Source organism: Cnephaeus nilssonii (genome assembly GCF_951640355.1).
Source record: "Cnephaeus nilssonii genome assembly, chromosome: 16".
NCBI lineage: Eukaryota > Metazoa > Chordata > Mammalia > Chiroptera > Vespertilionidae > Cnephaeus > Cnephaeus nilssonii.
In genome coordinates, this window is record NC_137087.1 from 18,901,582 (window position 1) to 18,914,483 (window position 12,902).

General features: G+C 40.3%; 1 protein-coding gene across 3 annotated transcripts in view; it reads left to right on the plus strand.

Moving 5' to 3' along the window:
* MICU1 (mitochondrial calcium uptake 1) overlaps positions 1-12,902 on the plus strand; it is a 179,158-nt gene that overhangs the window by 25,859 nt on the left and 140,397 nt on the right. The gene's annotated exons all lie outside the window — the stretch shown is intronic.

Sequence of the window (12,902 nt, forward strand, 5' to 3'; positions counted from 1 at the left end):
TTCCTGTAAGGTACACACTATATCCTAAGGTTAGTCACTATTCCTGTTGAAAGTTTTTTTCCAAGCTTAAAATTAAGTTTTGTGTTTGAAAATTAGCATAAGCACAGATTAAGATGATGATTGTACATTGTTTCATTTAGAAAATATAAAAAATTAATTTTGTTTTCAAGTTAGGTATTAAACTGGAATAGCTATTATATCCTAGAGCAGGAGTCCTCAAACTTTTTAAACAGGGGGCCAGTTCACTGTCCCTCAGACCGTTGGAGGGCCAGACTATAGTTTAAAAAAAACTATGAACAAATTCCTATGCACAATGCACATATCTTATTTTGAAGTAAAAAAACAAAATCGCAAAAAACACCCGCATGTGGCCCGCGGGCCGTAGTTTGAGGACGCCTGTCCTAGAAAATGGGGCAGTTGTGCCCTTCCCTTGACATTGCTTTGTTGTTTAAGTCTTTAGAATTCTATTCATTTTTTTTAATACATTTTATTGATTTTCTACAGAGAAGAAGGGAGAGGGATAGAGAGTTAGAAACATCTATCAGCTGCCTCCTGCACACTCCCCACTGGTCATGCGCCCGCAACCAAGGTACATGCCCTTGACCGGAATCGAACCTGGGACCCTCGAGTCCACAGGCCGACGCTCTAGCCACTGAGCCAAACCGGTTTCGGCAGAATTTTATTCTTTTTAATCCTGAGAGACATAGCCTTGTTAAGAAAACAAAAATGAAACTATAACCAAAATTTTAAAATAAAGCTTTTTTAAAAAAGGTAAGAGCTGACCAGTGGTAGTATGGGAGATCATCTTTTCCAGAAAATGGAACATCTTTCTTGAGCTGGACCAGGCCTGTGTGGCACTCCATGAGTATAGATAAAGATAAGCAAAAAGTTTAATCTCTCTGATAGCAGGAGCAGAGCTTTGTTTTTGTGATGGTAGTGCTTGGAATGTGGAAGAAGTGGTTGTTTAAATTGGTATGGATCAGATAACATTATTATAGCCATTTGTCTACATTCTGCCTATATTTTTGTTGATCATTATGGCATTATTCCTCCAAATACTGCTCTTATCTTAATTATATGGTTTTATGAAATTAGAGTTATAGGCATGATCCATGTCTCCAGCTAGCTCCCTATTTTTGGTTTTGACACATGGGAGAATATAGAATCTCAGCTTGAAGAAGAATGCTTATACACTCAACAAAGTGGGTATGCAGGGAGTGTACCTTAACATAATGTAAGGCCATATATGACAAGAAGGCCATAGCTAACATCATACTCAGTGGTGAAAAGCTGAAAACTTTTCATCCAAGATCAGGAACAAGACAAGGATGCCCATCTTGCCACTTTATTCAACATAGTATTGCAAGTCCTAGCCAGAGCAATTAGGCAAGAAAAAGGAATAAAAGGCATCCAAATTGGAAATCAAGAAGTAAAACTACCACTGTTTGCAAATGGCATATTATATATAGAAAACTCTAAAGACCACCAGTAAACAGAACTAATAAATTCAGTAAAGTTTCAGGATATAAAATCAATATACGAAATCTGTTGCATTTCTCTACACTAACAAAGTATGATAAAGAGAAATTAGAAAATAATGTAATTTACAGTTGCATCAAAAATAATAGAATAGCTAGGGTTAAATTTAACCAAGGGGGTGAAAGACCTGTACACTAAAAACTGTAAGACATTGATGAAAGTAATTGAGGAAGACACAAATAAATGGAAAGATATTTTGTGCTCATGGTTTGGAAGAATTAATATTATTAAAATGTCTATATTACCCGAATATAGCAGATTCAATGCAATCTTTATCAGAAGTTCAATGGCATTTTTCACTTAGATAGAACAAATAGTCCTAAAATTTATATCCTATCTAATAAAAAGGTAATATGCTAATTGACCCTCACACCATCGCAAAGATGGCAGCGCCCATAGCCAATAAGGAGGGAATATGCTAATTGACTGCCCTGCCCTCAAAGATGGTGGTGCCCACAGCCAATAAGGAGGGAATATGCTAATTGACTGCCCCGCTCTCAAAGATGGTGGTGTCCACAGCCACAATATGGTGGCGCCCAGTCCCCTTAACCCCGCTGGGGTGACAGGCATACGGCAAGGCCAGGCCCACCCCCAGGCAGGCCTGGCCTTGCCACGCGCCTGCCTCCGGAGTCCCCCAGTCTCCTCAGCCCCCCAGCCTCCCAGGGCAGGCCTGAGGCACAGGCAAGCCTCAGATGGCAGCTGCCCAGCCACCCAGCTGCCCAGGGCCGGCCGAGGCTTGTGCTGTCGGCAATGGAAGCAGCAGAGGTGTGATGGGGGCGTCGCCTTCCCCTGATCGCCGGGTCGCCTCCTGACCCTGAGGGCTCCCAGACTGAGAGGGGGCAGGCTGGTCTGAGGGACCTCTCTCCAGTGCATGAATTTTCATGCGCCGGGCCCTCTAATAAAACCATAAAAGACCTTGAAAGACAAAGCAATCCTGAGAAAGAAAAAAGAATCTGGAGGCATCATGCTTTCTGATTTTATACTATATTACAAAGCTCTAGTACTCAAACAGTGTGGTATTGCTATAAAAACAGACATAGATTGCCCTAACTGGTTTGGTTCAGTGGGTAGAGCATTGGCCTGTGGACTCAAGGGTCCCAGGTTTGATTCCGGTCAAGGGCATGTACCTTGGTTGCGGGCACATACCCAGTAGGGAGTGTGCAGGAGGCAGCTGATCGATGTTTCTCATCAATGTTTCTAACTCTATCCTTCTCCCTTCCTCTCTGTACAAAATCAATAAAAATATATTTTAAAAAACAAGCAGACATAGATGAATGGAACAGAATAGAGAGCCCAGAAATCAACCCATCCATATATGGTCAATTAATTTATGACTAAGGAGCCATGAATACATAAAGGAGGAAAGAACAGTCTCTTTAGTAAATTGTGTTGGGGAAACTGGATAGCCATATGCAAAAGAATGAAATTGGGCCACTATCTGACACCATACACAAAAAATAACTTACAAATGGATTAAAGCCCTGGTAGGTGTTTCTCAGTGGTTGGAGCAACATCCACACACTGAAGGGTTGTGGGTTCCATCCCAGGTCAAGGGCGCATACCTGGGTTGCAGGATTCATCTCAGCCTCCAGGTCGGGGGTGTTCGGGAGGCAACTGAAACTCCTAAAAGAAAAACATAGGGAGTAAGCTATTTGATGTATTTCTTGGTAATAATTTTTTTAAATCTGACTCTAAAAGCAAAGGTAACAACAGCAAATATAAGTGTTTGAATTAGTTTTATCATTAATTAGAGGCCCGATGCACGAAATTCATGCAAGAGTAGGCCTTCCTTTCCCTGGCTGCCAGCACCGGCTTCCATCTGGCACCCAGGGCCCGGGCTTCCCTGCAGCCTCAGCTTCGTCCAGAAGGTGGTCTGGAAGGACGTCTGGTCTAATTAGCATATTATGCTTCTATTATTATAGATTATTTAAGGCATTGGTTTTCAACCTAGCTCATTGTATCCTCTATGCAAATTTGTAATGTCTGAAGACAGTTTAGGACCTAAACTTTAGGTTGTCATAACTGTGTGAGGAATGTGCTACTGGCATCTAGAGCGTAAAAGCCAGAGATGCTGTTAAAACATCTTACAATGCATGGGACAGCCTCCCCAAACCAAGAATTATGTCCCCCAAATGTCAATAGAGCCTTGATTTGGGAAACTATGCTCTTTCCAGGTATTCTATCATATCATTTTCAAATACTAATAATTTTACTTCTCTACCAATTCTTTTGTGTAGTTGCATTTTCTTATCTAATTGCACTAACCAATTTCTACTGCACTGTATTGAATAGTATGGATATTCTTACACTAGAAGCCCGGTGCACGAAATTTGTGCACGGAGGGGGGTTGTCCCTCAGCCCAGCCTGTACCCTCTCCAATCTGGGACTCCTGGAGGGATGTCCGACTGCCCATTTAGGCTCGATCCCACCAGGATTGGGCCTAAACGGGCAGTCGGACATCCCTCTCACAATCCAGGCAGGACTGTTGGCTCCCAACTGCTTGCCTGCCTGCCTGCCTTCCTGATTGCCCCTAACCGCTTCTGCCTGCCAGCCTGATCACCCCCTAACCACTCCGCTGCCAGCCTGGTTGATGCTTAACTGCTCCCCTGCCAGCCTGTTTGCCCCCAACTTCCCTCCTTTGCCGGCCTGGTCACCCCTAACTGCCCTCTCCTGCAGGGTTGATCACCTCCAACTGCCCTCCCTTGCAAGCCTGGTCCTTTTCAACTGCCCTCCCTTGCAGGCCGGGTGCCTCCCAACTGCCCTCTCCTGTTGGCCATCTTGTAGTGGCCATCTTGTGTCCACATGGGGGCAGGATCTTTGACCACATGGGGGCAGCTATATTGTGTGTTGCAGTGATGATCAATCTGCATATTACTCTTTTATTAGATAGGATAAGGCCTGGTACAGGGGTGGGGCCAGCTGGTTTGCCCTGAAGGGTGTCCCGGATCAGGGTGGGGGTTCCCTTGGGGCGTGGGGTGGCCTGAGCGAGGGGCCTGTGGTGGTTTGCAGGCTGGCCACGCACCCTGGCAACCTAAGCGGAGGCCCTGGTATCTGGAATTTATTTTCCTTCTACAATTGAAACTTTGTAGCCTGGAGCGGAGCCAAGCCTCCTGCTCCATCCGGGGCGGCAGCCATTTCTGTGGCAGTTAATTCACCTTCTACAATTGAAACTTTGTAGCCTTAAGCGGGTGGGCCCGGCCAGGGTGTGCGGAAAGCTTTGCTTCCCCTGTTGCTGCCGGCAACCCTGGCTTGCTCTCTCAAGCTCCGTTCTGCCCCATTTCTGTTTGAATTTGTTTACCTTCTATAATTGAAACTTTGTAGCTTGAGTGGAGGCTTAGGCCTGCAACGGCTATTGGAAAGCTTGGCTTGCTCTGTTACCTTGGCTTGCTCTGTTACCAGTGATGGCTCTCTGTGGCTGTAGCCATCTTGGCTGGGGTTAATTTGCATAGTTGCCCTGATTGGATGGTGGGCTTGGCTGGTGGGCGTGGCTTATGTAGCAGAGTGATGGTTAATTTGCATATTACCATTTTATTAGAGAGGATTGTTCCCATTCTTGGTGAAAATGCCTCTGGTATTTTCCCATTAGAGAAGATGCTAGCTTTAGGACTGAAGCATATATATTTTATTTTATTATTAAAGGAGTGACAATTTCTATTCTCTTTTGGTGTGTTTTTTGTTTGTTGTTGTTTGTTTTGTTTTTTAATCAACTGAGGTACAGGTGCCCTTGACTGGAACCTAACCTGTAACACTTCAGTCTGAGAGCCCACGCCCTAACCGCTGAGCCCAACTGGCCCGGGGGTGATGGTGCTTTTTTAAATGGGGTAGTTCAGTAATGACTTTCTCTATGTAAATTTGCCTGTTTAAGCTTTATTATCCTAATGATGTCAATTTTGTTCATCTTTGTTTTCCCTAGGTAATTTCTACTTTACCAAGGTCTTCAAATTTATGTGCAGCAGAGAGATCTGCAAAGTAGTGTCATGATATTTAAAATTTCTTTTGTTTCAGAGGTTATTTCCCTATTTGTATATTTGTGTCTCCCCACTTTTTCTTAAGCTAGCTAATTATTTATTTTATTATTTTTTAAACATGGCAGTTTGTTAACCAGAATTACTGCTTTTCTCCTATTTACCTCACTTATGTGGGCTTTTATCTTTATTTCTTTTTTATTCATCTTTTGCCTTTTTTATTGTTCTTTATATGTTTTTTTAGCTTTGCAATTAATTCATTTATTTTCTTTCAGTTCTAACTGATAAAAATATTAAGTTTTTGCATTTTTTCAGACCATTGTTTTACATATATCAAGTGGATCCTGATAGTGTATTCATTATTATTATTAAAGTAAATTCTTTTTAAAATTGAGATATAATTGACATAACATTATATTCATCTTATGTTCACAGCGTGATGATTTGATATTTGTATATATTGCAAAATGATCATAGTAAGTCTAGTTAACATTCATCAGCACACATGGTTACTAACTTTTTTCTTGTGATGAGAACTTTTTGGATTGACTCTCTTGCCCTTGCCGGATTTGCTCAGTGGATAGGGCATTGGCCAGTGAACTGAAGGGTTCTGAGTTTGATTCTGGTTAAGGACATGTACCTGAGTTGCAGACTCAATACCAGCCCTGGTGGGGGTGCATGCAAGAGACAACCAATCGATGAGACTCTCTCACATCAATATTTCTCTCTCTGTGTCTCTCTTCCTCCCTTCCACTCTCTTTAAAAATTAATGGAAAAATATCCTCACGTGATGATTAAAAAGAAAAAAAGGTCGACTCTCTTAGCAACTTTCAAATATACAATATAGTATTATTAACTACTAGAAGCCCGATGCACGAAGATTCGTGCCAGAATGGGCCTTCCTTTCCCTGGCTGCCGGCACCGCCTTCGCTCTGGCCAGAGCCGCCTTTCCGCCTTCCCACGCTGCTCAGAGGACAGGAGCAGCCACACATGCAAATTAACCCACCATCTTTGTTGGGTTAATTTGCATACTCACTCCTGATTGGCTGGTGGGTGTTGCAAAGGTACGGTCAATTAGCATGTTGCTCTTTTATTAGGTAGATGTTGCACATTACATCCCCAGGATTTGCTTATTTTAAGACTGAAAATTTGCACCTTTTGGTCACCTTCACCTATTTGCCCACACCTCATCTCCCACCTCTGGCAACTATCAATCTGTTTTCTTGAGCTTTTTTTTTTTTTTCTATTTTTGATTTTACATAGAAGTGATATTTATGATATTTGTCTCTCTGTGAATTAATTCAGTTAGCATAAAGACCTCAAGGCCCATCCATGTTGTTGCAAATGACAAGTTCCCTTTCTTTTTTATGGCCAAATAACATTCCATTGTATCTACCAATAAAAATATACCAAATTTTCTTATCCATTCATCTATTGGTAGACATGTAGGGTATTGACAGGAATTGATTATCTTCTATAATAATAAAAGTATAATATGCTAATTAGACCGATGTCTTCCAGACATCATTACGGATATCCTTCCTGACGAAGCCGGGCCAGAGGGAAGTTAGCCGGGGTCCCGGGTGCCTGCAGGCGGCCCGAGGGAAGCCAGCCCGGTCTCAGGTGCCTGCTGGCGGCCAGAGGAGAGAAGCCTGGGTCCTAGGTGCCGGAGAGAAGCCGGTGCCAGCAGCCAGGGAAAGGAAGGTCTACTCTTGCACAAATTTTTGTGCATCGGGCTTCTAGTTGTAAATAATGCTGCAGTGAAAATGCAGGTGCCAATATCTCTTTGAGATAGTGATTTTGTTTCTTTTGGATAAATCCCCAGAAGTGAAATTGCTGATCTCAATGCATTAACTCATCCTAGAGGTTTTAGAAAATTTATATTAGTCATCATTGTTTCTGTAGTTTCCTGGGCAGTTTGTATTTTGTTTTTTTGTTTTAAATAGACTGTTTCTTTCGTTGATTCCTCCCCTCTCCCGCTCCTTCGCCTCACTTTGTTTTTCAGTGCAGTATTCGGGAAAGGAAATTGCCACTCTTCATTTCTTCCTTCACCAGCCATAAGTTTCAGGTTTTATTATTGCAGTAAAAAGGCTCTATGGTGTGTGTGTGTGTGTGTGTGTGTGTGTGTGTGTGTGTGTGTGTGTGTGTGTGTGTGTGTTTTGAGAAGTTGAACCATGAAGGTATCAGAAAGTTGAGTCCTATAGGATACTGACATTTCCCATAGCCTATTCATTTAGCACAAATATGTACAAAAGTTCTGTGTCAAGCCCAACATTTCTATGAGATGATTCTTGTTCCTATAGTAATTGTTTTTTACTGTTAAAGACTTATATAACTTAAATTTACATTCTCACCCAGATTATTTTAAAAAGTTCTGAACAGAGTTAGCTAAAGTGTGAGTTTTCCTCATTTGTTCCATCAGTAATGTCACTTTGAAGTATGAAAATGCATCTTTTCTAGATGTGAACATTAATCTTTGCTGTATTTTGGCAGTCATCCTGGTGTCTTCAATGCAGAACTTTCAATCTGATTAATTTCATCTAAAAGAAATGTATAGGGTGTTTTAAAAATTATTTGGCATAATTAAAGCTTAAGATTTTTCCAGTAGCTTCATTCCTCAGAAAAAAATGACAAAGCAAAAAAAATGACAAACTCTTCTAAGATAATGTGTTCAGCCAGACTCGTTTGTGAAGAATGCTTAGCTTTTTCCTATCCTAAGTAAATCTTCTTCCTTGGTGTTTTTCTTGAGCCCTTTCCAACTTTCTAACCTAATGTAATAGTTCCTTTCTTTGAATTCCTGTTAATACGTTCTTGTAGTTCTTATCTTTTCCCCTGCCTTGCCTTATTGTTATTTGAGTAGTTGTTTTGTGTTCATGATCAAATTATAAGGTGTTTGTAGGTCTCTGTTTTGCTCATATTTGTGCCTCTTGCAGTGTCCTCACAATACCTTGCTCAATAAATAGCTAATTAATGACTTGAATGAAATAATGGCAGTTGTACATTTTGGATTATGTGCAATTTTCTTAAACTAGTGAGGCCAGTGTAGCATGCTATCTCATTAGAAGCATTCAGGATGACTGTCTTCTAACAAAAAATGCAAAATATATTTTTTATTTTTTTTTATTTTTTATTTTTTAAAAAAATATATTTTATTGATTTTTTACAGAGAGGAAGGGAGAGGGATAGAGAGCTAGAAACATCATCGATGAGAGAGAAACATCGACCAGCTGCCTCCTGCACACCCCCCACCGGGGATGTGCCCGCAACCAATGTACATGCCCCTGACCGGAATCGAACCTGGGACCCTTCAGTCCACAGACCGACGCTCTATCCACTGAGCCAAACCGGCTTCGGCTGCAAAATATTTTTACATTTTGTTTTTCTGAAATGAACTCTTAAAGCCAGAAAGGACTTAGACATAAGTACCACTTGTGTTTTGTATCTGCCAGAATAGTCTTAGGTAAGGCTTTTACTGGTTACATAGTTGGCTAGTAGTGGAGCTAGAAAGAGAACCTAAGTTTTTTTTGTATCTGCTCTAGTGTAATTGAACAGTAATATTTGTTATTGCTGTTAATAATAATTTCAAATTCATTAATTGGCACTGAGACTAAAAAGCCTAAAGCATACTTCTTATTTTTTTATTTGTGATCTCCTTGGCAAGTTGACAGGTATACATTAAAATGATTTAATAAAAAAGTACCATAGTAGTGGCTCAGAATGCTAATTCTATAGGAATTCCGAGGAAGAAATTAAGAGTGCTGATGACTTTATCTAACTCATACGGATGAGTTGGAATTTCATTTGAGCCTTAAGGAAGGGTCAATTTGAGGAATACTACAGTATATTATGCTAAGACACTTCAAAACAATGATAAAACCAAGAGAGAAACTTTACTGTATTTATTTCTAGTGTAATAACCTATCTATTATATAGTCATTTATTTATAATTATTTAGCATTATTCAACTTATGATATACTATTTAAATCAATAAACATTTGAATGTGTTTAATGCCCAAAGTATTGTGTTAGGCTTTGTATATTGTATTAGACTCAGTACTCATGTTTCAGCTTTCAGGCAGATACTAGCACCTAAGCCCAGTTTAGTGAACTCTATGGGGTTTATAAACTATGAATATGAATTATGCCAATGTGTTAATTATAATAATTCTTATAGTCTGCACAAGGAATAACTTGGCCAGCTAATCTATAGCTACTTAAACCTGCTCTCAGAAGTCCATATATCTTAAATACAGCAATAGCAGGTGCTCATTTTTTTCTATTCTCCTATGTTCTGAAAACTATTGTTTTCATACATTGCACACATTTGGGGGACAAATCACATCCTTTGCAAAAAAAAGCATTGCAAATATCATGAAATAAACACACTTGTTTATGTTTGTATTACTGCCTACTATGTACTTAATAAGTAGTTCTAGGTTGTAGCCTTGGTAAAATAGATTAAGAAAAAAGTATATTCATCTGTGTTGTGAAACACTGACATAATTAGGTCACTAAACTGCAGTTTAATTGGGCATACTGTGATTTTTCGTATGGATTTTTGACATGATTACCATTATAATTCATTCAGAATGTCAAGGTTTTTGGTGGTTTTTTTTTTGTGTGTGTGTTGTTGTTGTTGTTGTTTTTTCTGTTTTCAGAAGGGTAAATATGATGGCAGAATGACATGTAATCTTGTTTTCCAGTAGTGTATGAAGATGAAACACTTCTGGGATATTTTTGAGAACTTTGTTGCTTTTTAGATTAAATCATTCTTTTCAGTAATATAATGAATGAATAATCTATTCAAGTCATTAGAAAGTAAAACATTGGATAAAAAACAAAACAAAACTCTTCTTAGTCAACCCAGATAGAGCTCAGTTACTTAATAAGAACATACAAATGTGCATTCTTATTTCTCCTTTTTACATAGGGTAGCACACTATATATGCTATTCCACACCTTGCTATATTTATTATTTTTAAAAAACATATTTTATTGATTTTTTACAGAGAGGAAGGGAGAGGGATAGAGAGTTAGAAACATCGATGAGAGAGAAACATCAATCAGCCGCCTCCTGCCCCCTCCCCACTGGGGATGTGCCCACAACCAAGGTACATGCCCTTGACTGGAATCGAACCTGGGACGTTTCAGTCCACAGGCTGACGCTCTATCCACTGGGCCAAACCAGTTAGGGCCACACCTTGCTATATTTAGATAATAGTATCTCTTGAATTCTTTTCAAATCTATTCATGCTATTGCTACATGGTATTGCCTTGTATATATTTATCATTTAACCAGTCCTCTCTTGATGAACATTGGAATTGGGTTTTTTCTTAGTTTTTTGCTGTTCCAAACCATGATGCAATGAATAACTGTGGCGTGTGTATAATTTCACAGGTGTGCAAGTATATCAGCAGGCTATTTTATCAGAAGTGGAATTGCTGGGTCAATGTATGCAGTTTGTATGGGTGCTTTTGGTGGATGTTGCCAACTTATCTCCCATCGAGTGTACCAATTTACACATTCCTCAGCAGTGGCATTTCTACAGCATTGCCAACAAGTATGTTTTCAAACTTTAGGATTTTTGCCAGCTTGATGAGTGGAAGGCAGTATCTCAGTATAGTTTTAATTTGTATTTTCTTATTATGAGTGAGATTAAGTATCTTTTCATAGTTTTTAGAGCCATCCTTATTTTTTCAACTTTTTTATATCTTTGTGCCAACTTTCTGTTTGTGAAATAATATTTTAATAGTATTTTAAGATTATCATTTTTTATATTTATCTCACATTGGATTATATTATTATACCATTCTTTATCTTTCTGTAATTGGGCATTTCATCTTTTGGAGTGTGCCTATTACATTTATTTTGCTGAGAAGATTATTAAAATGTTTCCCCTTTAGGTTATTTCTTTGGAAATCAGGAATTCTAAGATTGATTGTACATTTTTGAATTAATTAGCTATGAGTAAACCACATAACTTATCTGGATCTCAGTTCCTTCATCTGTAAAATAAGGATATTGAATTAAATGATTTCCTATTTCTGTGACCCTTTGAAATTTACCAAAAGCAATACATCAAGTTTAATAGCCCTAAAATAATAGATACAGAAACAGGGTAGTAATATACTATTGCAGGTTTTAAAAAACTTATTATAGATAATGCTCTGCTTTAGTAACAAAACTATCTTTCACTTGCCTCCTTGACATTTGTTGGTTAGAAATACCTCTTCATCATTTTCAGCTCACATCTAAGCTATGTTTTAGAGGCATGTGTGTGTGTGTGTGTACTGTTAGGGAAGAAAAATACACTGCTTTTGATTTAATTTCATCTACGTCATAAATTTGCATGTTAATCTTCATTATTGCATAACTGCTGCCAATTCACCCATTCAATTTTCTAGATTCAGTTGGAAAGCTGATCATAAATCTGTTTAAGTGGTTTCTCATAAAAAATTAACACATTCAACTACTTACACTATTTCTTCACTACAAAGCTAGGGATCCTACCTAATAATAGAGTGATATGCAAATTGACCGCACCTTTGCTACGCTTAAGCCATGCCCACCAGCCAAGCCATACCCACCAGCCAATCAGGAGCAAATATGCAAATAAACCCAACCAAGATGGCTACAGCCACCGAGAGCAGGAGGGAGGCTTGGGTTTCCACGGTAACAAAAGAAGCCATCCTGTTGCCGGCCTAAGCCTCCACTCAAGGCTACAAAGTTTCAATTATAGAAGGTGAATTAACTCCAACAGAAATTGCTGCTGGCCGGGGAGCGAGCAGCAGGCTTGGCTTTGCACCAGGCTACAAGGTTTCAATTGTAGAAGGTAAATAAATTCCAGATACCAGGGCCTCCTCTTGGGTCGCCAGGGGGCGTGGCCGGCCTGCAAACCACCACAGGCCCCTTGCTCAGGCTGCCCCACGCCCCAAGGAAACCCCCACCCTTCAGGGCAAACCAGTCAGCCCCCACCCATGCACCAGGCCTCTTTCCTATCTAATAAAAGAGTAATATGCAGATTGACCATCACTGCAACACACAATATAGCTGCCCCCATGTGGTCAAGATCCTGCCCCCATGTGGACACAAGATGGCCACTACAAGATGGCAAGCAGGGGAGGGCAGTTGGGAGGCACCAGGCCTGCAAGGGAGGGCAGTTGGAGGTGATCAACCCTGCAGGGGAGGGCAGTTAGGGGTGACCAGGCCGGCAGAGGAGGGAAGTTGGGGGCAAACAGGCTGGCTGGGGAGCAGTTAGGTATCAATCAGGCTGGCAGCGGAGTGGTTAGGGGGTGATCAGGCTGGCAGGTAGAAGCGGTTAGGGGCAATCAGGAAGGCAGGCAGGTGATCAGTTGGGAACCAGCAGTCCTGGATTGTGAGAGGGATGTCCAACTGC